Source organism: Chionomys nivalis, chromosome 7 (assembly GCF_950005125.1).
Source record: "Chionomys nivalis chromosome 7, mChiNiv1.1, whole genome shotgun sequence".
Classification (NCBI taxonomy): domain Eukaryota; kingdom Metazoa; phylum Chordata; class Mammalia; order Rodentia; family Cricetidae; genus Chionomys; species Chionomys nivalis.
The window spans coordinates 30,149,704-30,174,483 of record NC_080092.1 but is presented as its reverse complement, the minus strand read 5'-3'; the positions used below and the strand labels follow the sequence as shown (position 1 = coordinate 30,174,483).

Sequence of the window (24,780 nt, the reverse complement as noted above, 5' to 3'; positions counted from 1 at the left end):
TGGGTGTTGGTTGCCAGCAGCTTGAGAATGTTTATTAGTTCCCCCAAGGCAACCATAACAAACCGTTGGTTCCTTTAAGCAGCAAAAACTTATTTTCCATAAATTTAGAAAGCAGAAATTAAAAGTCAAAGTACTGACAGGACCAGACTCCCTGCTGTTGTTCTAGACAACAGTCTCTTCATGGCTTGTAGAGTTTTTGATACTTACTGTTATTCTGTTGTGATAGCACAGGCCGTGTGTTCTTCCATGTGTGTTTCTTTTCATAAAGATTCACATTGTAGAGGTCACCTTATAAATTCAGGATGTTCCTGTCTTGAGATCCTTCACTTACATTTATCTGTAAAGACTTTTTATCCAAACAGGGTCAAAGACATGGTAACTGATGTTGGGATTTGTTGGTTTTTTTTTTAACCTTCTTTGGAGTTGTAATTTTACCTACTTGAAAATTGTGTGTGTGTGTGTGTGTGTGTGTGTGTGTGTATGCGCATGCGCATGCATGTACCATAGGAGGCATGTGAGGTCAGAGATAACCTTGGATGTTGGTCTCCAATGAGAAGCTATTTAACCCTTGAGCTTTAGGGAATTCCTCCCGTTTCTGGTTTTCCCATCTCTCCATAGCAGAAAGAGCACTGGGGTACTAGACACATGCTACTATGTTCAGCTTTGTGTGGGTGGTGGGATCTAAGCTCAGGTTCTCATGCTTGTACAGAAAGTGCTCTCCACACTGAAGAAGAACTCTCTAGCCCTTCCAGCTGCTTTCCTTCCCTGCTCCCTGGTCCATCCTGACCAGAGAAAGAGGCTGCTCTGTTACTAGCCCTGCACGTTAGGACCAAACAGCTTAAGAAAGTCTTGTAGTACAATTTGAGTGGCTTGATGGAGTGATTTTCAGAATGTGTTTTAAAATTTTTCTATCAGCTTTTTCTCTGTTGCCGAGTGTTCACCGTACGGAACAAGAGGCGCACATACATCTCCCTGTCGTTGTAATTGAAATTGCTTCTGTTAAATTAGTATTTTATCGAGATACTCAATGATTTTTCTGTTTTGACTGAACTTCTACTTCTCCTCACTACTTTCAGATACTATCTAAAACATGATTTGTGGAGCATGTAGTGATGATTTTTTTTCCTATCAGATATCAAGCCTGAAGAGGAAGTTTGATTTTGGATGAATAGCATTGTTTCACTCCCTTGAGTCACAGATTTCTTACTGCTTCAATGTATGTTTTAGGGTGAAATTAGCCGAATGTGAAAAAGCCTGGTTTCCTCATTCCAGCTCAGGCTTCTTACAGTATCTGACATGTGGTGCTAGCGACTTCGTTTGAGTATCTTTCTTGAATCATGAATATTCTGGGAGAAATCTTCATTTTTGATAGCTCTTATGAGGGATTTGTGTATGTGTTTACTTGTATGTGTTTTTGTGTGTATGTATGTATGTGTTCACATGTGTGTGCAGAGGCACACACATGCATGAGGACAACCTCAGTGTCATTGCCCAGGTACCATGCATGATTTTATCTGAGACAAGGCCTCTCACTGGCCTAGAGCTCAAATGGCCCAGGCTATGCTGACAGGCCTGTGAGTCTGGGGAATTCTCCTATCTCCTCTTCCTCAGTGACTGAATTAAAAACACACCATTAGGCCAATTTATTTTCTCTTTATATAGTTGTATTTTTGTTGTTGTTTATCATGACTATTGTGGTTTGAACTCTGGTCCTCACTGCTTCTACGGCGAACACATCAGCAGCTGTGCTATCTCATATCCAGCTTCCAAGTCATGCATTTTGAATCAAAGTATGACTGCACTTTTTCTTCTCTGCACACTTCTCTCTTAACTTGAAGAGTCATAGTATTGCTTAAAAAACAAAACAAAAGCTCTTTCAATTTATTTATCCTGGTTTATGTGTATGAGTACTTTATCTGCATGTATGCATTTGCACTGTGTGTATGCTGATTGCCTACATATGACAGAAGAATACACACTGTCAATACACCAAGCAGGTGCTGACCTATCTGAGTCCTTTACAAGAGTAACAAAGTGCTCTTTGCTGCTGAGGAATCTCTTCAGCTACAGAAAACCATCTTTATTATTTAATATTTGATTTTATTCTCAAGTTATAATGAAAAAGAAGAGAGATAAGTGAGAAGAGTTGTCCTATTGTTGAAAAATACAACCTGAGACCTCTGGATTTCATAGAGTACCATAAACTTGGATATACATCTAGAATGTTAATGATGATCATTCTTATTACAGGCCCTTGATGGAGTGCTCAACTTCACTAACCCTCTTGACTCTCATACATTTGTTTGATGAGCATCTACTAGACAGCAGGTGCTCCGCAAACAGAAATCAGTGAGCAGTGCGTGCACGAGTCTTCACAAAAGCATATACATTTCTGCCTAGTGGAAAGGAGACAGCCTGTACACATGCTGTTAGTGAAAACCTCTGTTTCAGTTAAGTGCTGTGTGGGTGAAATAAACCAAGGAAGTTTTATTTCGAAAGTGCCACAGTGGGGGAGTGACACTGATTGGAATGAGGTGGTCAGGGAGACTCACTGGGCACCAGCCTTTGATATGAAGAGAGATCGCATGGTCTTCAGGAGGACAGCTTCAGGTGGAAGACAGAGAAAGTGGTGAACCCTGTCGTGGATTCTGTGATCTGATGTTCAGATCCCCTCCTGTACTAAGTCCCCCTTCCTTCAGTGTCTTGTAGTATGTACAGCTGATGGCACTCCAGTCTGGACATGTCTCTCATGGAAAAAAAGAGCCTCCACCTCCAAAGTCACAATCTCCCCACAATGTCATCAAACAAGTCAAGTGGATCTCTAGTTCACATGGGAGGCAACCATGGAGTTCCCTTACTTCCAAGTATGTCTATAGTTAGCCAGGGTTTATGTCTATGTCTGAAATACATTTTCCAGGCTTGTATTCAGGTATTACCCAAGCACCTTCTCTTTCTAGACACACAGAGAAAAAGCCTTGTCTATTCCAGCTGTCAAAAGTCATCTTCATTCATTGGTTATATCTTTCTTTTATCATTCAAAACAGCAACAGTGGCCCAAATGTTCTTCTCATGAGGTTTCTCAGGCCTGGCTCTTCTGCCTCCATCCTGCATATATAAGGATCTCTGTGATCCCATTGTTTCACCTATGCAATCAGGTTGATCTCCTCAAAATTTAAAACTAACAGAATAGTATTCTCAATTCCATCCGTGGCCTTAGTTCCCCCTTTTGGCATAATACAGCAGGTTTATAAGTTTAGACCAATATTCTGATGGAAAATGGATAGAATGTGAATGTCTCTCTTATAGTGATATGGATGGCAACATGGGTGCAGATGCAGTCATGTAGGCAGGTGTAATATTGGGCAAGTTTAGAGGGGGTTCTGTCAAAAATTTCCTTTTCTCAGTAGAGTGAGGACTAAGTTCAACAGCTAAGAGACTCCAAGCACCCCACAGAGAAGAACACTTGTAGACAGCATGTAGAAGAATGGGAGCCGAATCCACCATGACATATGATGATCTTTCTAGCTAGCACGCTAGGATCTTGTCAGTCCTACTGCTTCAGGGCTGTTTCCAGGGTTTCAGTGGGTCATATAGTTTTTGTTTGTTTGCTTAATTCCAAAGTATTATTCTAGCAGAACCTACCTTCCCATGGTTGCTTTCCCTGTGATCATTCCTGCTTTGAGCCTTTTATGCACATGAAATAAGTTATCTTCACCACAGAACTAGGAGACATGTTTGTTGTTGTTGCTCCCACTTGACAGATGCAGAGGTTGAGGCGTAAAGATGTCAGACACCTAAGGTTCTCCAGGTGGACGTTGGCAGAGCTGGGATATAAAACCAGGCAGTCTGTGCTTGCGACATTCAGTTTCTCCCCTGCTACAGTTCAGAGAGTAAGTGGTCCTCAAAGGACCATAGCATAGAGGCTTAACACCACGCCAACACTTCTGGGAAGTTATGGAGCCTTTAGAAAGTGGCTTTTCCTGAGTGGTCTCCAGTTAGTGGATTTGTGACTTTGAAGGGTATAAATGATCCCAGGTTCATTTTCTTCTTCCATCTGCTCCATAGCCCTAAAGTGAACAGGCTCACTCCATCCTGGGCTCTTGCCCCAACACTGACCTGAAAAACCAAATGTCAACAACTTCAAAAGCTGTGAGTCAGAGGAACCTTTTGTCTTTAACTTGGGTGCCCGTTATGGTGATTGAGAGCAAAAAGACACAGCCACCCTCCATTCTGCCTTAGCAAATTCACAGTTATGTTTTGTGTGTCTTTAAGGACATGGCCGCTATCTTTTACTCAGAGGATAAAATCTTGCACACTGTATCCAAAGTATCCACAAAATAGATATTATTAGAAAAGCAATATAAAAAGTGGTTGAAAACATAAATGTTCAATTCAGAACATTATGTCCTGATGCAGCCATTCAGTTAGATGTGCTGGGGGCATTTCAGAAGTTGAGTCTCAATTTGTTTGTCTGTGAGCTGGGAACACATGCCAACCGTGCGAACTGAAATAACAGAGGCAGGGTGACTGGTGAGCTAGCTCAGATGTTCAAGGCCTGTGCTGGCAAGGCTGCTTTATGTGAGTTCTATTCCTGCGGCACTAGGATGGGTGGAAAGAACCAACTACTGCACGTTGTTCTCTGACTTTCATACTCAGGCTGCGGCACACACACATGTGCGCACACACACATATTCTCTCTCACACACAACAATAAATTAATAAGTAATGGAGACGATTGTGTGGTGTACAAGTAGAACAGAGGTAAAGTAGGAAGTTCCCCAACTTAATTCAAAGCAAAATTTTTCATGCAATCCTATCCCAAGCTATCCTATCTCATACATGCCTAAGACTTGAGGATTTCTTTGTTTTGTTTTTCAAAGTTCCCACACCTTACAGTTTCCACAGACCACTCCTTTCCTGCTGGTGTGTCTTTCTCTGTAAGTCAATCTCAGGCAGACTTAAATTCATTGTAGACTGTGAAAATCATGTGGTACCATTCAGCTCCGGGGAGATTACTTGAAGGCACACAGCCTCAGTTCTCAGTGTAAGGTGACGTCGTTTAGGACATGAATCAGCTTTCTACAGTCATCTGCCGTCTCTAGTCCTATTCCTTTCTTCCTCCGTTTATGCAATTTGTATTTATGAGGCAAGCCCTGTGCCAGAGCTCAAGCTGGCATTGTCTCTTTTCTCCCATGTCAGGCTCCGTCTTTCCTGTTTCCCTATGCCTAAAGGGACTTCTTATCACATCTGGGTTCATATAGCTTGACTGAGAAGAGTCTGGGGACTTCATGGTCTGGGAAAGGTACCTTGTGTCTCTTTACTTTTGACCTTTGGGAGAATTTCATTGAGCTTCCTTTTAAATAAGTTTGAGTTTCTAGAATTCCATTAAATGATGAAAACCCTTTATATATTCAATTAATGTTTCAGGAGACATTTTTTAAAATAACATTTGAAAGTCTTAGTGGAAGCCTTATAAATATTTCCAGAGTTATGTTTGATGCTAACTGTACACGGTGGAGCAGGCAGTAGAGGGCTCCTGCCTATTCACTGCGGAGCGAGCAGTACAGGGTTCCTGCATGTTTACTGAGGTGCTCGCAGTACAGGACTCCTGCATATACATTGAGGAGCTCGCAGTACAAGGCTCCTGCATATATACTTTCTTAACTCCAAAAGCAGCCCCAGGAAGGGTGGGCTTCTTATCCTACTGGTTTTCCATGTGAGAAAATGACATCAGAGCAAAATGAATTGATGATGTTTATGTTGTATGCTGGTGAGCTTTAGAAAGTTGTTTTCTGGACTTTCTGCCTCAGAAGCCAAGCCCTTAGTCTCACCCTGAAACTAGAGAGAGACAGAGGAAGAAGGAAAAAGAGGCAGAAACAGAGGGACAGAGACAAGACAGAGGGACACTTATTTTAGCATAAAACAAACAAATGCCACTATTCACAGGTCTAAAAATTATATATATATGTATATAATATTGGAGTTTATTGGGCTTGCTCTGATGTGCTGCAGATTGGCTTTGTTTTCCCTCCTACTATTTATTCTAAAAATCTTCCCTTCCTCCCTTCCTTCTTTACGGCATTCTTCCCTCCTTCCCTATCTCAACTCTTTTGGCTCTCTATCTGTCCATACACTCTCCTGCAAGTACACACACACACACACATGCACACACACACACACACCTCCTCCTACTATTTACTACTAGTAACTGACAGTGATCTATCTGCTCTTTGCAGGGGAAAGTCAGCCCCTGCACTTGAGGGCCTGGTCCCTCTGTCTCTGCCTCTTTCTCTTTCTTCCTCAACAGGTTTCAAGATAATTCAGTTGAAATTCCTGCAGAAAGAGAGAGAGAGAGAGAGAGAGAGAGAGAGAGAGAGAGAGATTTTGACTGAGGAAGCCATTATGGGGCTAGCAAGAAACCTGGTACTAGAGAAATTCCCAGGAATCCACAAAGATGACCACAGCTAAGACTGTAAGCAGTAGTGGTGAGGATGGCCAAACTGGTCTTACCCTGTAGTCAGACTGATGAATATCTTAAATGTCACCACACAACCTTCATCCAGCAACTTATGGAAACAGAGGCAGAGACCCACAGTAGAGCACTGGGCTGAGCTTCCGAAGTCCAGTTGAAGAGTTGGAGGAAAGAGAATATGAGCAAAGAGGTCAAGAACATGATGAAACAGTCTACCTGAGCTAATGGGAGCTCACCAGCTCCAACAGGACAGGGAAGGAACCACCAGCATAGGACTAAGCTAGACCCCCAAATGTGGGTGACTGCAGAATTTATCCCTACTGCTTGTACTGGCTTTTTGAAACTCATTCTCTTTGGAAGGATACTTTACTCAGTCTTGATATAGTAGGAAGGGCCTTGGTCCTTCCTCAAAGCAATGTGTCTTACCCTTTCTGAAAAGCAGAGGGGGGTTGAGAGGGTGAAGGTGGAGGAAATGGGAGGAGGGGAGGAAGTGGGAACTGGGATTGGTTTGTAATATGAAAAAAGATAGTTTATTTTCTTTTTTAAAAAAGAAAGAAAGGGAGGGAGATAGAAAGAAAGAAAGAAAGAGAGAGAGAGAGAGAGAGAGAGAGAGAGAGAGAGAGAGAGAGAGAGAAAGAAAGAAAAAAAGGAGGTAGGTAGAGAGGGAAGGAGGAAGAATAGAAGAAGGGAGAGAGAAAGGGAGGGAGAAAGGGAGGGAGGGAGGGAGGAGAGAGAGAGAGAGAGAGAGAGAGAGAGAGAGAGAGAGAGAGAGAGAGAAAGAAAGAAAGAAAGAAAGAAAGAAAGAAAGAAAGAAAGAAAAGAAAGAAACTTTAAATTCTGAAAATCCTGGTAAGAATGAACGGGTTTTACCTCATCTCCTTGTACGTTGTAAGCATGTTTATTGCATTGTTCCTCAGGTTCCTCTGGAAAAATAGAATGTGGGCATTTGTCTGACATCTGAACGTCTAAGGGAACCCACAGGAAAAATTCCATACAAGGAGGAACCAGCTTATAGCTAAAGGTAACATCCAGGTTCTCCCAACCCCTACCCTAGGCAGCTGAATATAAAAAGCACATAATTCATTATCACAGTTTGTTATTCTATTCTATGACAAAATACCTGTCATAACCAATTTATGACAGGAAGAGGAAATATTTTGAGTGCAGGGTGTCATGTTTTCTGAGGTTCAGTCCCTGGCTGCCTGACTGCATTGCCTTCTGGCCTATGGTTGCTGAGTCAGCTTTCAATATAAAAACCTTCTATGGATGTATAAGAAGCTAACCATAGCACCTGATGATTCAATATTCACCACATTTGGATTCTATTTTATTGTTACATGATAATCTAAAGTACTCTTGTGCGCGCATGTGTGTGTGTGTGTGCATGTGTGTGTGTATGTCTGTCTGTCTGTGGGTGTGTGTGTGGACAATTTTGTATAAATCTATAAAACATTCTGGTCCCGTTCATCCCTCTACTCTCTTTTTAGCCTCATCCCACCAACGGCTTCTGACCCTCACCAGAAGTTCCTACACCACTTTCAGGTCTACATGGTTTGATTTTGGTTTAGCTTTGTGCTCTAGGTTTAACCAGGATCACTTGTGTGGGCAAGGAGGTGAAGTTATACATTGGAGGGCAATCTGAAGACAACCATGTCTTCTCCTAGCCACCTTCCATTGTCTTTTGTTCCCCTGGGTGAAGTAGTGTCCCCGAGGCCCCATATCATCTCTGACTCTTCATGGGCTTACTCTTGTGCAGGTCCTTGCAGACCATTGCAGCTGTTGGGACTTTGTGAGTGTTCCCACCAGATGATGCCTACAAGGTAGCACTTCACAGCCCTCATCCTTGGTGTCCGGGTCTTATGATCCTCCCTTCTCCTCTTTAACAATGTTCTATGAGCCTTGAGCATGTGCTAGGAATGGGTTGGAAGAAAAGATAATTTTGAGTTTTTAAGAGTGAATGCTTGAGCCGGGTGGTGGTGGCACACCCCTTTAATCTCAGCACCTGGGAGGGCAGACAGGCAGATCTCTGTGCATTCGAGGCCAGCCTGGTCTACAAGAGCTAGTTCCAGGACGGGCACCAAAGCTACAGAAAAACCTTGCCTCAAAAAAAAAAAAAAGAGTGATCTGTTGTATTGTATTAATTTTATTGATGGAAATTTCTCATGCCCTATCAATGCATTAGGAATATCAGACACCACCCAGATCTTCCTCTATCTAGCTTTAGAGTCCTCCCAGTGTGTCTCTATTATTAAATTCAATATTTGGACATTGTTTATAGTGCTTAAGGGAAACTCTGGATATGCTTCTCTTTGTCTCACAATTTACCATAGATATTATTATCCTATATATTTTATTCTAATTTTGGGGCAATTGCATTTCAATTTGTCATTAAAAATAATCTTCCTTGGTTGGCAAGTATTGGCATTTCTTATTTTAATTCAACTGCAGCTTTAAGTTGCACATTTTAAGTAGGAAATTATTTAACATGCTTTCCTATAGATTGAGGAGGCTTCACTATAAAATATTCAGATAACCAGTTATACCTTTGGCATTTAATCAGCAGGAATTTTTAATAATAGAGTCAACAAAGAGATACACTTTGTGGCTATTACTAAGGACTGCCGAAGTTTAAAAATACAATAAACCATACTATATATTGTTTATATACCATTCCCTAGAAAGATTCACTCTTTACACAGCAGGCAAGAAAACACAACCCAGGATATACAGTGTTTATGAAGTAAAGCATAAACTCTTTGCTATAGTCTATGGTTGGATCACTAGTAAAATCCTTATTTTAAATCACATTTTTCAACATAATGAAGACTACCATTAAAAAGAGTGATACGTTTTTGTTTGATTTTTGAGACAGGATCTCATGTAACCAAGGTAGAATTGAGTTTGCTACTTAGCTGAGGATGATGGGCACTTCTGCTCCTCCTGCCTCCATCTCTTGAGTGCATGTGTTAATAGGTATGGTTTATGTGCTACTGAGGATTGACTCCAAGGCCTGCCCGTGCTAAACTAGCATTCTAAAATCTTGTCCTTATCTTTACAAATAGCGTTGTTTTAAACATAAGAAAACAGAATGGTGTTTTGAGCTTTATGCATAGGTAGGTAGGTAGGTAGGTAGGTGGACGAATCAATAAATGATGGATAGATAGATGCATAGGTAGATAGATGATAGATACTTGAGTAAGTATGCATGAAGAAAAACTTGTAAAACATGTTAAAAAGACAAGTAAACAAATATTTATGGTTTGAGGACTTTCTAATAATAAGAATGATCAGTGCAAGTAATTGTCATGTGCTAAGTATATGTTAAATACGTTATTGCACTTAATTATCTCAGCACCATATTAACTAAGAATAATTAGAACTCTATATTACAAGTTAGAAAAGTAAGGCTTGGTAAGTTTATTTGATCTATGGATGGACACACAGCAATCATGATAGGGTCAGAATTTGAATCTACTTCTCTCTTGTGAATAATTTATCTCCATAAGCATCGAATTTCCCACATTAGAAATGTGTGGTACTGATGGATCCTAAATAAAGAGTTCTATCAAGGGTCTGGGAGAACCTTTAAACTGTCTCCCATTTGAAATTTTTCTGAGCCATTCTTTGTGGCGCTTTGGTCTTCATGAGTAGCCCCGAGCGTATGTTGGATATGGCATGTAAATGACCCTGTCAGATCTCCCTGAACTGCTGCTAACACAGATCACTCTCAAGTCAAAGTCTGCACAGTGTCCTCAAGAAGACCTTGTGCAGTGGTTTCTGTGTCACCGTGCCCACAACCTTTCACATCTTAGAAAGCAGTCACAATTCATCAAGGGAACAGCAGGGAATCACATGTGAGCAGAATGCTGGGCTGTGCTTCTGTCAAGTGGGACAAGACATTGCAGAGAAGTGAGGGGCTGAGGGCATTGATAGAACAGGCTCAGGAAACACCACTAAATGGATGAGGAGGCACAGAAGGAGCAGAAAATGAAGCTTCTACTTTAAAGAAATGTTTCAAGAGACATGCTGATAAAAAACGAAGGGTCTTGTGTATTAAAATTGAGGTGTGGGATTAAAACGATGCTTGACTATTTAGAATCTAGTTTTCTGCAGGGTGAGAAATAAGACCAGAGTTTCATTCTTCTGCATGTACATATAGAGCTTTCCCTCTATCCTTTATTGAAGAGGTAGTCTTTTCTCCAGCGTGTATTTTTGTCAAAAATCATTGTCAAAACTCAGGTGGCTTTTAGCTGAATGAGTTTTTATCTGGGTCCTCTATTTTAGTCCATGTGTGTCTTTCTGCCAGTATCCTGCTGATTTTGCTATTATGTCTCTATACCATAGTAAGAACTCAGGGATGGAGATATTTCTGGCATTGTTCTTTCTTCTCAGGGTTGGTTTGGCTAGCCCCAGTCATTTGGCCTTCCAGATGGGTTTTTATAATTGTTCTTTTCTATTTGTGTGAAGGATGGCATTGGAATTTTGGTGATGATTGCATTGAATCTGAAGGTTGCTTTGGGTAGAATGGTCTACGTTTTTTTCACAATGTTAATTTTTCTGATCCACAAACAAGGACTCTTTTCCCATCTTGTGTGACTCAATTTGCTCCTTCGGTGTCTTCAGATTTTCATTGCAGCTGTCTTTCACTTCCTTAGGTTTGTTCCAAGGGGTGTTTTGGTTTGGGTTTGGTTTTCTCTCAAAACAATTATAATTATGATTGTTTCTCTGTTTTTTTTTTCTCAGTACGTTTGTCCATTATATATAGGATGACAATTGAATTTTGTATGTTAACTTTTTATTTTTCTGCTTGACAATGGCTATACAATGGCAGAAGGATTATAAAAACTAGAAGTTGTTTTCTGGACATGTCATGGCCATCCTACTCAGAAAGTCACAGTAGCTATGGTTACATGAGCAAGACCCCTGGGCAAAACTGGTCAGGTCAACATTCAAACATGAAGGGGAGGGACTTGAGAAGCTTCAGCAGTTAGGGGTTGACAGAGGGGCTATCATTTTCTTGAGTGGTGTGGCCACCAGGGTTACCCAATTCGATCAGTAGATCACAATAAATAAAACAGATATCTAAGCGCAAGTGGTTTAGGGAAAAGAAAACTGAGTTCGTCAAGATTAAGAGGGAACAGTATGAATGAGTGTGCTCAAAGGATCATTAACACATGCATGAAACTGTCAAAGAATGAACTTAAAACATGAAAAAAGGATAGGAAACTATTCTGGATATGCTATGATAATAGGAATTTTTTTTTATTTTATCCTCAAATTAAAGAAAACGACCTTTCATTGATCATGTAGGGTGAGCAGAGGACACTAAAGATAAGCCTAGGAATTACTTTGCCAGTGTGACAGGTACCAATGTCACCAGCCAAGATGACAGAAAATCCATGTCTCTGGGTGTTAGCACTGATTATTGGAAATAGTTCAAGTCTGTTCTGAGCCAAGTTTCTATGATAAAGCTGGATAATAAAAGTGTGTGGGAGGGGAGACAGAATTTCTTGTGTGCCTCCAAAGACTTGTGGAAGCACCCTGCCTTTAAATGTTCTTTTAGCAGATGAGCAACAATAACACTGTTGGAATTAGAACTACTTTTCAAGAGGGTGTCTGTGTCCCAAGAGCTGGAGTTGCAGGAGGTATGCCATCTCATGTGGATGCTGCAAATAAAATCTAGTCCTCTTTTAGAGCAGCAAACACTTTTTAACTGCTGAGCCACCTCTCCAAGGCCAGCCTCAGTGAACTTAAAATCTGCTTTCTGCAGAGCAAAAGAACCTGTCCACGAAGTGAAGAGGCAGCACACAGAAGGCAGGAAGTCTTTGCCAGCTACAGCTCTGGTAGAAGATTGACACCCAGAATATGCAGACAACTGAGAAAAGTAAACACCAAGAAAACAAAGAACTCAATTTCCTATCTTTCAGTCAATCATTTTTGAAAATTTGTGCCTTTATTGTCCATTATTGGCCATCTTTCCAAAACACTTACCTTGATGAAATGTAGGATCTGGATAAATCAGAAAGCCATTAAATCCCTGTGATGTACACATCTCATTGAGTCTTATTTTAAGTTTGGAAGTTCCTTCTCTGTTCCATGATTTGATCTCGGACACTGGTAGCGTTGAAGACATTCTTGAGCAATCTCCATCTTATCTTACCTTATGTGCTGGTTTATTTAATCCTCACAGAAAACTCATGGGCAAAAATTTAGTGTCATTATTATCTCTTTAATGTAAAGATTCTAAAGTGTAACCTTGGGATCATGATTTTTACAAAGCGCCCCCACAAATGCATGTGACTCCTTACTCAAAAAAGGAATCCCCCATCATCCTTCATTACTTCTCCCCACTGTAAGGATGTATTCAGTATGCACTTCTTTTTGAAACCACGGAAGTTTCTCGTTTTTGTTGATCTCAAATCATTCTTATGTAAAACAAAGGTGACCGGCACTTCTCGAATCAGGATACTAAACAACTGCAAAAGCTGACCCGCCTGAGTCAGTATTCGTGTGTCATGGCAGATACTCCATCCTCACTTCTCATTTCCATGAACTTCACAGTGCCTGCGCTGATTCCCTTAGAAGCAGTTTGCAAAGATGCTGGAGAACGTGAATGCTATAGCCAGAGGAAACTGCTGTCATGTGTTTTGATTTTCTATGAACATACCACCAAAAGTGAGGCGTCTCCTTTAAGGTAGTTGGGAGTGAAGATAGGAAAGAAAGACAGGATGAACTAACTTTTTCTGGAGCATCTATTTTAAGATGAATTTTATGCTTAGCAGCAAATATAGATTTGCTAATGTAGTCTAATATACTATTTTGTTCTAACCATATTCTAATTTATGCTACTGCACTCTGCGATGCTAATTTACTTATATACATTAGTGCTCTCTTAAGGTTCCTCGTTGCATAGATGAGGGTATTGGGTCTTCAAGCACAGGTCTCAGATTTCAGCACAGGTTATGAGTGACAGAATCAAGATTAGGTTTTAGGGGCTCTTAGTCTAAACTCTAGGCAAACTCCCTACATGTTTCTGGGACAAGCAGTCCTCTGCTCATGGCTGGCTGTTGAGGTATTTGTCCTGCTCTGCTAGAAAAAGGCCACTCATCCCTGCCTATCTATGTTCCTGTCATATTCCAGCTACTGTACCAGGGAATGACAGATTTATCAGTATTCCTGGTCTCTAGGAGTCTCAACCCTGAGACAATATAACAGTCAGTCACTTTCTAGGCAAATAGTTCCTGGATTGTTTAGGCAGTCTAAATTTAAGGTGGGAACTATGAAGGTGTTGTTCAGAGAGAAGGAAGTGTCATTTACCTATCTTTCAGATCTGAGGCTGGTTTTATTCCATGTCTGTTCTGGACCAGAGGAGAGGTTGAGGCTGTGATGGTCCTAAACTTCAATACTCCTATACTTTGAACTTGCTTCTGAATCCTTCTCTTTGCCTTAAGAAGACTTGATGATACATCAACCCTGCATTTCAAAGCTCCCTCCTTAGATGCATCAATGTGTTTTATAAGCTTCAGAGGTACTTTATGGTTATTTTGGTCTTCTATACCCATCATAGTTCACATCTTCTTCTGTGTCTCTGGAAGCTAATGCTGTATATATAATCACAGTCATTAACATTGACAAGTTATTGTTTATGCCTAACTTTTATTATCTTCTAACTCCCAAGTAATTTAGTAAAATACACAGAGAAGCTTGAGGTGAAAAAGTTTGCCTGCCTGATTTATCTTTGATATAAGCTTTGCTCTTTTATTCATACAAAAATTGCTTTTATCGTTTTAAGCATTTCTGGGGATCGAACCAGGACCTTGTACAGCTATCAAGCCCTCCACACTGAGTTCTAACCCCAGTCTAGTGCCATTAAAACTTTGCGAATCTACTAAGTCACTTTCTTTTTTTTTTTACTGTAAGTTTTTGTGCTTTTTATTTATTTTTTTATTAATTAATTTATTTAATTATTAAAGATTTCTGCCTTTTCCCCGCCACCACCTCCCATTCCCTCCCCCTCCCCCAATCAAGTCTTCCTCCCTCCTCAGCCCAAAGAGCAAGCAGGTTTCTCTGCCCTGTGGGAGGTCCAAGGACCACCCACCTCCATCCAGGTCTATTAAGGTGAGCATCCAAACTACCTGGGCTCCCACAAAGCCATTACGTGCAATAGGATCAAGAACCCATTGCCATTGTTCTTCAGTTCTCAGTAGTCCTAATTGTCCGTTATGTTCAGCGAGACCGGTTTTGTCCCATGCTTTTTCAGACCCCGGCCAGCTGGCCTTGGTGAGTTCCCGATAGAACATCCCCTTTGCCTCAGTGTGTGGGTGCACCCCTCGCGGTCCTGAGTTCCTTGCTCGTGCTCAGTCTCCTTCTGCTCCTCCTTTGGATCGTGAGACTTCAGTCCAGTGCTCCAATGTTGGTCTCTGTCTCTGTCTTCTTTCATACATCATGAATTCGCTTTACAGACATTTCTCTGTCGATGCCCTGACATAACACAGAAGTTTCTGAAAGTGTAAATTCTACATGCATGTTCCAAATCCAACAGAACCTCCTCACTTTTAGCACATGCCCAACCAGTCAGTGTCAAGCCAAAATCTTCACTTTAGTGCTCTGAATGCCAACATCAATCCAGTCTCTCAGAACCTAATGAGAAACAAGGCTTAGACTATTTTTACATGTTAAGGTTCTCTGATTTCCTTGTGCAGTTGCGAGACTGGCTGAATACCTGTTTGCATCACCATGTTTTCTGTAATGATGACTAAATAGATTTCTTCACTAACGAGTTGATGAGAGCAATTAGTAAGAACATGTGTAAGACAGAAGTCCATAAATGCTTGACAAAATTTGCCTGCCTTTACTGTCAACATTTTGGCAAGATTTTTCCTGAGATGTTTGGTTATATTTTGAGAAAACAAGATATACTCAAACCTCAGGTCAGTTAGCCAGTTAGTCAGTTGCTAGCTCCAGACTCATCAGCTATGTGTCTTTGGATGTTTGATGGAAGAGATGATAACGACCCTTAAATTTGACCCTTGTGAAAATCCGCTGAATGTTGTTAATACTGTGTGCTCCCTGGTATTACTACAAGCACTATTAATGTCACTACTAATTGCTGTTAATGCTACCTAGAAGTCACTGATATCATCAACTTTGCACAGCTTCATTTTACAGATCCAATTTTTAAGTGGCTGTTGCTGCTGAAATCTGTTTTGTCTTTAGTTTGTGTTCAAAGGATGATTTAGATGTTAATATGACATGTATGGTGTGGATGGGCATGCCTCTTTCAGTGCCTTATATATTGTGGATGGTGATAATTGGCAGCCAGTTTTGTTCTGGAGCTTTCTCTTCACACAGTCTGTCTTTACTGCACCGTCAGTGTTAGGAACCTTAATTCTCCCTCTCCCCTGAAGATCTAGTGCATATCAGCACAATGGGGAACCAGGCTGTGTTAATACCAGCCTGCTGTGAGTGCCTCTGTCCACTGGAGTCCACTTATCCTCTGAGTCCCCAGCTTAGGAAGAGTGTAGCTGTCACACTCAGAGAGATGTTTCCCGTGTTGTAAGCATGTTGTGAAACCAGCTGCCATGAAATTGAATTACAGGTGTCATATTCTCCCAGCCTTAAATTGCTCCATTATCACATGGGCCTTTCTGTTTGTTTGGAACAAATAACTGCAATTTACCGGGACGCTACGAGATGAGAGCATAAGCAGTCAGGGGTTGTTTAGGGCTTCCATAACGATGGGAAATTACTCCTATCCATTTCAAGTACGGTTTCTCTCCCAAGCTGCCACATTTAAATGTGAAGTGAGGAAATGCCTCACTTTTTAATACTCCTGGCTCAGCACAGTGGCCTTTAAAGATGCTCCAGGTTTCTGCAATGTTCTCTGCCACACAGCCAATCAGTTTTATTTACTATACTTTGGGCTACACTCAGTAGTGACTTCTGGGACATTCAGGAGTGATGAGAGCATTTGCTTTCACTACCTTGATCTTCTCAACCCATTTCCTCTTAATTTGGTGGACATGGTGCAGAGCTTCTCGAAGTAGGAGCCTGGAGACTTTTAGAGGGACGCTCTAGGACTACTTTCATCTCTCTCATGCCTGAGCATTGTTGGCATTTGATCCCCGTGTTTCAGCTCACACCATGGATGTGTTTTACCTTTCCACGGAGCTCTGTTGTTTCCCTTTCATGAAGAAATGACTATCAACATAAAGGCTCCTTTTCTTTCTCTCCAGAGGGCTGTTCACAAACTGTAGATTGTTCCCACATTGCAGGTGGCAGTCACTCAATGGGCTTCGAAATGTTTGTCGCTTCTTCAGAGTCAAGCTAAGGCAGTGAAGGAAGTGGGTGAGCATGTGTGTTTTCTGTTCTTACCTCAACAATCAGCTTCTGAGCTTCCAGTTTGACAACTCCCTATCCAGACTAGTGGACATATCGTTCTTGGAATTAAGTTCGAGTCAGGCAGGAACAGAGTAAAGTTACACTGGACACATGGGTGCTTCTGGATAGCACTCTTGGCATAGCTATGGTTTTTACTATGCAAAGGTATTCAAAGATATCTTTTATGTAAAATCCATGTGATTATAAAAAGTAAGGAACACATGGGATGGGAAAGCCTATAATGCCCATAATTCATTCATAGAAGTTTGAGCCAGGAAGATCCTGCATTTGGGGCCAGTCTTCGCTACAATGTGAGACCCTATCATTTTGCGGGGAAAATAAAATAAAAAGAGTATAAAAGAAATTTTCCCTGACATCACTACAGTACTACTCATTTTCAGCCTGTGAGTTGTGGGTACGTGTCTTCCCCGTGTGTTGAATGAACAAGCAGTCATTAACTGATTCATAGAGCAAAATGCAGCTCTCATGTACAGTTCTTTCATGGGGACATTTTCTTTATCTTATTATATGTATGAGTGTCTATGTGGTACATGTGGGTTGCAGGCATTCAGGGGGACAGGTAGAGCATGCACAGATGTGTAGGCCAGAGGAGAATGATAGAGTTGCTGAGTACCCTGATTTATCAGCCTTATTCCTTTGAGACAGGGTCTTTTTGAGCCAGATGACCAATGAGCAATCTCTAGAGATGCTCCTCTCTGACCGCTATAATACTAAGGTCACAGGTACACATAGCCATGCCCGGCATTTTATGTGGGTGCTGGAGATTAAAAGTCAGGTCTCAATGATTGTGTAGCCAGTGCTTTTCCTCCACTGAACCATCTTCCAGGCCTATTTTATCTTCTTATAGCTCCTCCAATCCATGTAATGTGTTGTTCAAATTTATCTAATATATGTGGATCTAAGCTATCCTTTTTAAGGACTGATAATGTTTCTATGAAGATTCTATAATTTTTGTCCCATATCGATGAACATTTAAGTCATATTACCTTGATTTTATAAAGGATGCATTTTGGTGAATTTCCATGTTCACACCTGTCAATTCAGGATTGTTAGGTCTGTAGGGGATGCATCTAATTTTTATTGTAACAATGTGCTATTTGAACCTGTGAGATTGTTATCCTGTTGACGAACTAGAGATGAGCCTCCAGTGCTAACTGATATAAATTTGCATGAGCTTGTAAGGTTTGTCCCCATAGAGTGCTGTTGAGCAAAGGTGTTCCATTAGAATATAATTGTAGTTTACAAGTTTTTGCCCATAAGAACTCCTGCAAATCTGAGCATTCATCCTTCAGTATGCGAGAGAGGGGCTCTTGAGATGGCTAAGCAGGTAAAGGAACTGGCTGCCAATTTGATAACCCGAGTTCAATCCCCAGTACTCACATAGTAGAAGTGTAGAAGTGGCTGCAACGAGTTTTACTCGGTCCTGTATACATGCCTCACTGTGTCATATGCCCCCAAGTCCATCATCAACCCCATCCCCATTAAATAAATAAATATTAGATCATGCAGTGAAACATTGTCTCTGAAACAAAAACGTTTGAGGGGAATGTTGGTTGTGAGTGGTTTGTTGAGTTTTGTTTTGTTTTAATATATTAGGCCTGGGTCATATGAGATGGCACACAGGGTGTCAGGGAATGAGGCCTGTCTCTCAAGGCATCTGATACCCCATCCCAACCTTCTCAGTATCTAAGAGTTTTTACTAAGTGTAATTTCTAGCATGCTTCTTGAGGATGCAATGGGAACACTGTAATGGGAATGGAATCATCCAGTGGATGATAAATGCCTCATTCAGCCCCTGCCCCTAGTCGGTCATCAGTAGTACACTCTTGAAAATGCTATCACTATAAATAACCATTCAATATCCTTAAGACACTGGTTAGATTCATTAAATCCCATCAAGTTTGACGTCTGTTCCATAAGGAAAAATCAGTTGGGTGGCCTCTAAGATTCTTTGTGTATTTTATTCATTTTGATAAATGAGTTAAAAAAAAAAGCAACTCAAGTTCATTCATTGTTTTGTATTCCTGTCACCAATCATAGCATGGTGGCACATGCCTTTAATCTCAGGAGGCAGACACTAATCTCTATGAGTTCATGGCCACACTGATCTTCATAGTAAATTCCAGGACAGACAGGACAACATGGAGAGACTTTGTCGTACAACAGGCAGACAGATCCTTCCCTCCCTCCCTGCCTCCCTCCCTCCCTGCCTCCCTCCCTCCCTCCCTCCCTCCCTCCCTCCCTCCCTCCTTCCCTATCACCCTCTCTTGGTTAGTTTGATGATGCCAGCAGAGTTATGTTCTTTCCAGTCACAGCCTACAAACAGCCAAAGAGTGACAATCCTTTCTTTCTATTTTCTGTGATATGTGATATATGTGTGATATACATATATCATATATATTGTACATATATACATATTTGAAATTAAAATATAATCATATTTCCCACTTTTCTCTTCCTCACTCCAACCCTTCACATGAACCACCACCCTTACTCTTTCTCATGTTCATGGCCTGTATTTCTTGAATTGTGGTTATATGTAGATGTATTTGTTCCTTAATATATAAGTACAATCTAATCAGTTTATATACTGCATCTTATGCTTTTTAAGAGATAGTCTCCTGTAGCCCAGGGTGGCTTCCAGCTCACTCTAAGGCAGCTAAGGATGGTCTTGAACTCCTGACTATGTTGCTTTCGCCTCCCATATGTTTAGATGGCAGGCCTGTAAATGTAGGCACACACTACCATGCCAGGCAAGGAAAGACAATTGGCATGGATATGGGCATAGTGTGGCACACATCTGGTTCCAGCTACTTGGAAAGCAGAGGTAGGAGGAACTGTTGAGCCCAGGAGATTGAGAACAGCTGGAGTAACATAGTGAGACCTTATATAGAAAATACAGGAATCCCAAACTTAGGAGAAGCTGGACTAGAGATGTCTTCTTCACCTAGGGACATAGATAGCCCGTAAAGGTCTGCACTTCCTCTATCTGTTCACGCATCCTCTGTCAGGATGACCATATTTTACGGCTCTCTCTCATCGGTTTTGCTTGTTCTGTAACCATTATCGTCTGTGACAGCAGTTACACCATTCTCATTTATGTGTGTTAATATGCTGAACATTTTACATACATTAATTTGCTCATTCATTAACTGATAAATATTTATCGAATGTGAATTACACGCTAAGTACAATTTCAAGTACTGAAACTACAGCAATAAACACAATGAAGTTTCTGGCCTCGTGAAGAGCCCAGACAAGACGTTGATAAATATTTGATGTCATATTTTATTTGATGCAAATCAGTGTGGAGAAAAATCAAGTGGCTAGGGTGGAATGAGGCTGTAGTTGCATAGGCTGTCCCTCCCGACAACAGGCATTCCAGTAGTGGTTGAACTGATGTGTCATGGGTTTTACCCTTGTCTGTGCACTATTTGCATATCTGTGCATCCATTGCTGTGAGATAGGCATCCCTATCTCTACATTTTAGTAAAGTGATACTTAGGTTTATAGTGACGTTTTAACAGTAACAAGGAACAGGAATTCCATGGAATACTAACTAATCTGAAAAAGAGCTGATTATTCTAACTGGGCAGGAATCTTGGAAAGAGAGATAACAATGATTCTTGTTAGGCAATTTCATGATATGTTGGCCAGTATCTCTCATTTTATAAGCCTTTTCCTCGTGACTTCATGGAGGCTACCACAGATCCAGGTAATTCACATTCATTCCCTTCAAGAGCAAGCTAAAAGACTGACCTGCCTTTTGACTCTTTTGCCAAGAAAAAGAGACTCAGCAGTATGACATGGAAGCATTAGTGTCCTCTGACCTCTTGAGAAAATGATGTTTATAATTATCTGCATAAGAATATATGGAGAGAGGAATGTGAAAATGAGCATTGGGTTCATGTCTGTTGGGAAGGGAAGCCATACTGAACATAACATTTCTGACTTCGCCAAATCTGTCTGATAGCAGTAGTATGCTTATTTCATCTCTGTTTATCTGATTCATTAAGAAGTGAGAAGGAAAACTAAAGCCAGAATGTAAAATAAATAAGAAATTTTAGCTATAAAGAAAGAATTGTCTTACTTCTTTGACTCTCCGAAGATATAGAAAACATGATTGAAATCCATGACAACTTCTACTTAAACACTAACACAGAGCAGACAGTGTGGTTCAGCAAAGTGTTTGGATGCTACATGGCTGATATTGGTTATAACACTGCTCTCTGAAGTCTAATTTCCAGCCCCTGGGATTCGGTTCAACTTTTCCTAATTAGTCCATGCTTTCATAAGGTCGTCTGATGATTGACACATAGTTTGCAGCAAATGCAGTGATCTTGACTCTGTTTGTAGATGCAAGTAAGATATGAGGTTCCGGTAAAAACTACTGGAGTCAATCACTCATTTTGGTTGCCACATTGTTTGTGAGGCTTCTGAAGTCACAGAAAACTGCACCTTCTACCGTTCTTTTCATTCACATTGGTTTCCTCCTTACTGACTCAATTCCCTTTGCACAGCTGTCCTGGCAAGTAGGGCAGAAGTCACGGGCTGTTTATCTTTTTTTTGCTCTTGTTTTGTTTATTTGTTTGTTTTATTTTTGCTTTATTTATTATTATTATTAGTATTAAAAATTTCCACCTCCTCCCCTTCCCCCTCCCCTCCCCTCCCCCTCCCTCTCCAGTCCAAAGAGCAGTCAGGGTTCCTTGCCCTGTGGGAAGTCCAAGGTCCTCCCCTCTCCATCCAGGTCTAGGAAGGTGAGCATCCAAACAGACTAGGCTTCCACAAGGCCAGTCCACAGGCTATATATCTTACGAACAAGTTTCATCTATAACACGATGCCTAGTAAAGCCTAAATGGCTTAAAATGTGAAAGGAAGCAATTTTCCCTAATTATAAGTTTCTCAGCCTAACTAGTTAAACACATACAAATACATATCAAAACACAGAAATATGTGCACACATGCATATACACATATGAACGCATGCAGGCATTGACTTACACACACATTCACAAACAACTGTATGTGCATACACATGTGGTCACACACATAGGCACACACACACACACACATACCCAGCTAATATGATTCAGTTACTCCCATTGAAACAATCTGCCTACATTTCCTCTATAGAAACTGAATAGCCATCATTCAGAAATCAAATGACTCTTCCTTGCACCTGGATTCATTCATTTTCTCAAGCACAGGCCACCGTTTTCGAAAGTAAAATGGTGATATGATCAATTCTTTTGAAACTGTCTTCAGCCTATTTTCTTTTTAAAGATTTTTGTGTGTGTGTGTGTGTGTGTACATGTGTGTGCATGCACGTGTGCATGCACTGTGGGTATGTGTACACGAGTGAAAAAACCCAAGAAGACTTGGAAAGAACATTGGTATCTCTAGAGCTAGAACTAGGTGGTGTGAGTCATCTGACGAGGCTGCTGGGAACTGAACTCTGCACAAGCAATATGTGCTTGTAAGTACTGAGCCATCTGTCAGCCCCTGGCTTTGTCTAATTGAAGGAAAAATAATGCCTATTCATTATCAAAGACCGAAATCACGCAGAAGTGGTTACATGACACAGTGACATCTTTCATCAATCACAATTCCAGAAGATGGCCACCATTCGAAGGCTAACTTTTATATTCTCAGGCACTTTTTAGTACTGAAATTGGCAATGATTTTGCAATAATAGCCATAATTGTCCTTACTAATTGGTATGATAAAGCTTTATAATTACTCCTGCCTAATATGTTATGAACAGTTCCATACTACCATACCTGCAATGCTCAATTATATGCACATGCACAAAGGTACACACACAGTATTTTGGATACCACATAGTATTTTATTTGAGAATTAATTATGACTTGTCGGTTTCTTAATAATGGCCATTTGCTTTCCCTCAAATGTTTGATGTGGTGGGTGTTCATAACGAAGCCTAAGTATCTTTAAACAGATGTTCAGTATTTACACAGGCAAAAGTTGCACTGATTAGTCTGAAGGTGGGCACATTTAAACATTTATTAACAGTCTTGGAGAGAGACTGTGTCCCTGCATTTTCACAGACACTCTGTTACATGCTTTCAATCCTTGCTAAGCTGTTTTAATTTGTCTTGACTTACCAGTGACTGGAATATTCTTCACACTTGATAATTGATCATAATATCTTTGATCACTTGTACTTGAAAATGTATTTGTTTGGGGCCTAGAGAGATGGCTCGCAGGTAAGAGCAGCTGTTACAGCTGACGAAAATCTGCTTTTGCTGTCCAGCACCTATTAACAGAGACCAGAAAAAGGTATCATATCCTTTGGATCTGTATTATGGATAGCTGTGAACTACCATGTGTGCACTGGGACTGAACCTGTGTGCTCTACAAAAGTAGCAAGTGCTCTTAACAACTGAGCCATCTTTCCAGCCCTGCATTTAAGATCTGCACCTATTTTTCAGTTAGGTTTTTTTGCATATGCTGAGAATTTCTGTATTACAGACAGCAGCTCTATTTGTGTCAAAAATGTTGTTCATTGTTTTGCTCTGACTTTGTTCTTTATCTTCATTGTGGTTACAAAAATTTTCACACAAATTTTAAAAATTATGTAGCAAAATGGGGCAATCATTTTCCTTTTAAGTTTTTTTGTCGTTACTGCAATAAATAGTCAACTCCAAACCACCCTGGTTCTGTGATATTTCTGAGTGGAGCCTGGGCAATGTGGGAGCTGGACGAATTTGAATAATTATCATCCCGTGATGATATTTACCCACAGCCATTTGCTGTGTATTTCAAATAAGGATTTAATAACTGGTAGCATATTTGCACAGACTTTCTCATTTTCTAACCACTTAAAATTAGTTCTCAAAGATGAATGACTCATTTTTTAATATAGTCCCTTTGAGTTTGGCTCTACACTGGGAATGCATTTTAAGGTGAATCAGGGACTCAGCCCATCTTGCAGAGGTGTGAACTACTTAATACGTTCTGCACTTGTGTAGATTGCAAAAATATTCCCTCTAGTGAGAGAATCTTTCCAATGACAATGAGTTTTCTGAAGGGTGGAATGGGGATAGAAACTGTCCGATCGGTATGTAAACTACAAGCCTTTCTCTTTGGCCTTCCAGGTGAACCAGCAGGTGAGGCAATGGGCATGCAGCAAGTCAGCAAGTAAAACTTACAGGGGACATGTTCATGTCTTCCACCACCATGACCATGTGCTTTGAAATCCTGGCATTGAATTCCAACTTTTCCACTTTACAATTTCATGGGGGATGATTATTTACCCTCTCAGAAACCCAGGCCTTTTTTCCCCAAAAATGACAGTGTCACTTATTTTGCCATTCCTGATAAGCATTACACTGTTGATTGTAAAATCCTGAGAGATCTATTGCACCTACAGTACTCTGGGGCCTCAGGTGCCGGCACTATTTAAAAAGCATAGCAGATGAAGGCAAAGGAAGTGAAAAAAAAAAAAAAACAGTAAAACCGCCATTAATTTGGCATTTTCCAAGAAAGTTCTCTCTGACAGTCACTTCAGGCTGTCTGATAAAGTAGCCCAACTTTTCATTTTTATTTTGCTTTTTACATCTCAATCTTTCGTGACTTAAAACTGATGACATCCGAATATTTTTCAAGCAGTTACTACATATTTATGAAGAACAGTTAATCTGTGGGAAAGGAGAGAGAGGAGGAACATCATAAAATTTTAGAGGTGGGTGACTTTGGCTCACACATACTTGAAGAAACGAGACCTAAGCAGGTTACATGACTTGCTCAGCATCAGATATTAGTCATGATGATAAAAATAGTAAATACTGCAAAAATAATAACACAGCATGATCTCTTGGGAAAATTTATCTAAATATGAAGAACAGAACACTTTATGGTTTCTTCACCTACTCTTTCTTCAGAA

General features: G+C 40.6%; 1 protein-coding gene across 2 annotated transcripts in view; it reads left to right on the top strand.

The window, feature by feature from the left end:
* The window catches only part of Sgcd (sarcoglycan delta), a 919,076-nt gene that overhangs the window by 224,844 nt on the left and 669,452 nt on the right, over nucleotides 1–24,780 (top strand). The window contains exon 1 of one of the 2 annotated variants that reach the window (XM_057774535.1): nucleotides 7,451–7,493. The exons of the other annotated variant lie outside the window; for it this stretch is intronic. The gene's annotated coding sequence lies outside the window, so the exon portion shown is untranslated. Of the gene's footprint in view, nucleotides 1–7,450; nucleotides 7,494–24,780 lie in introns of those variants that run through there. 2 annotated transcript variants of the gene reach the window in all.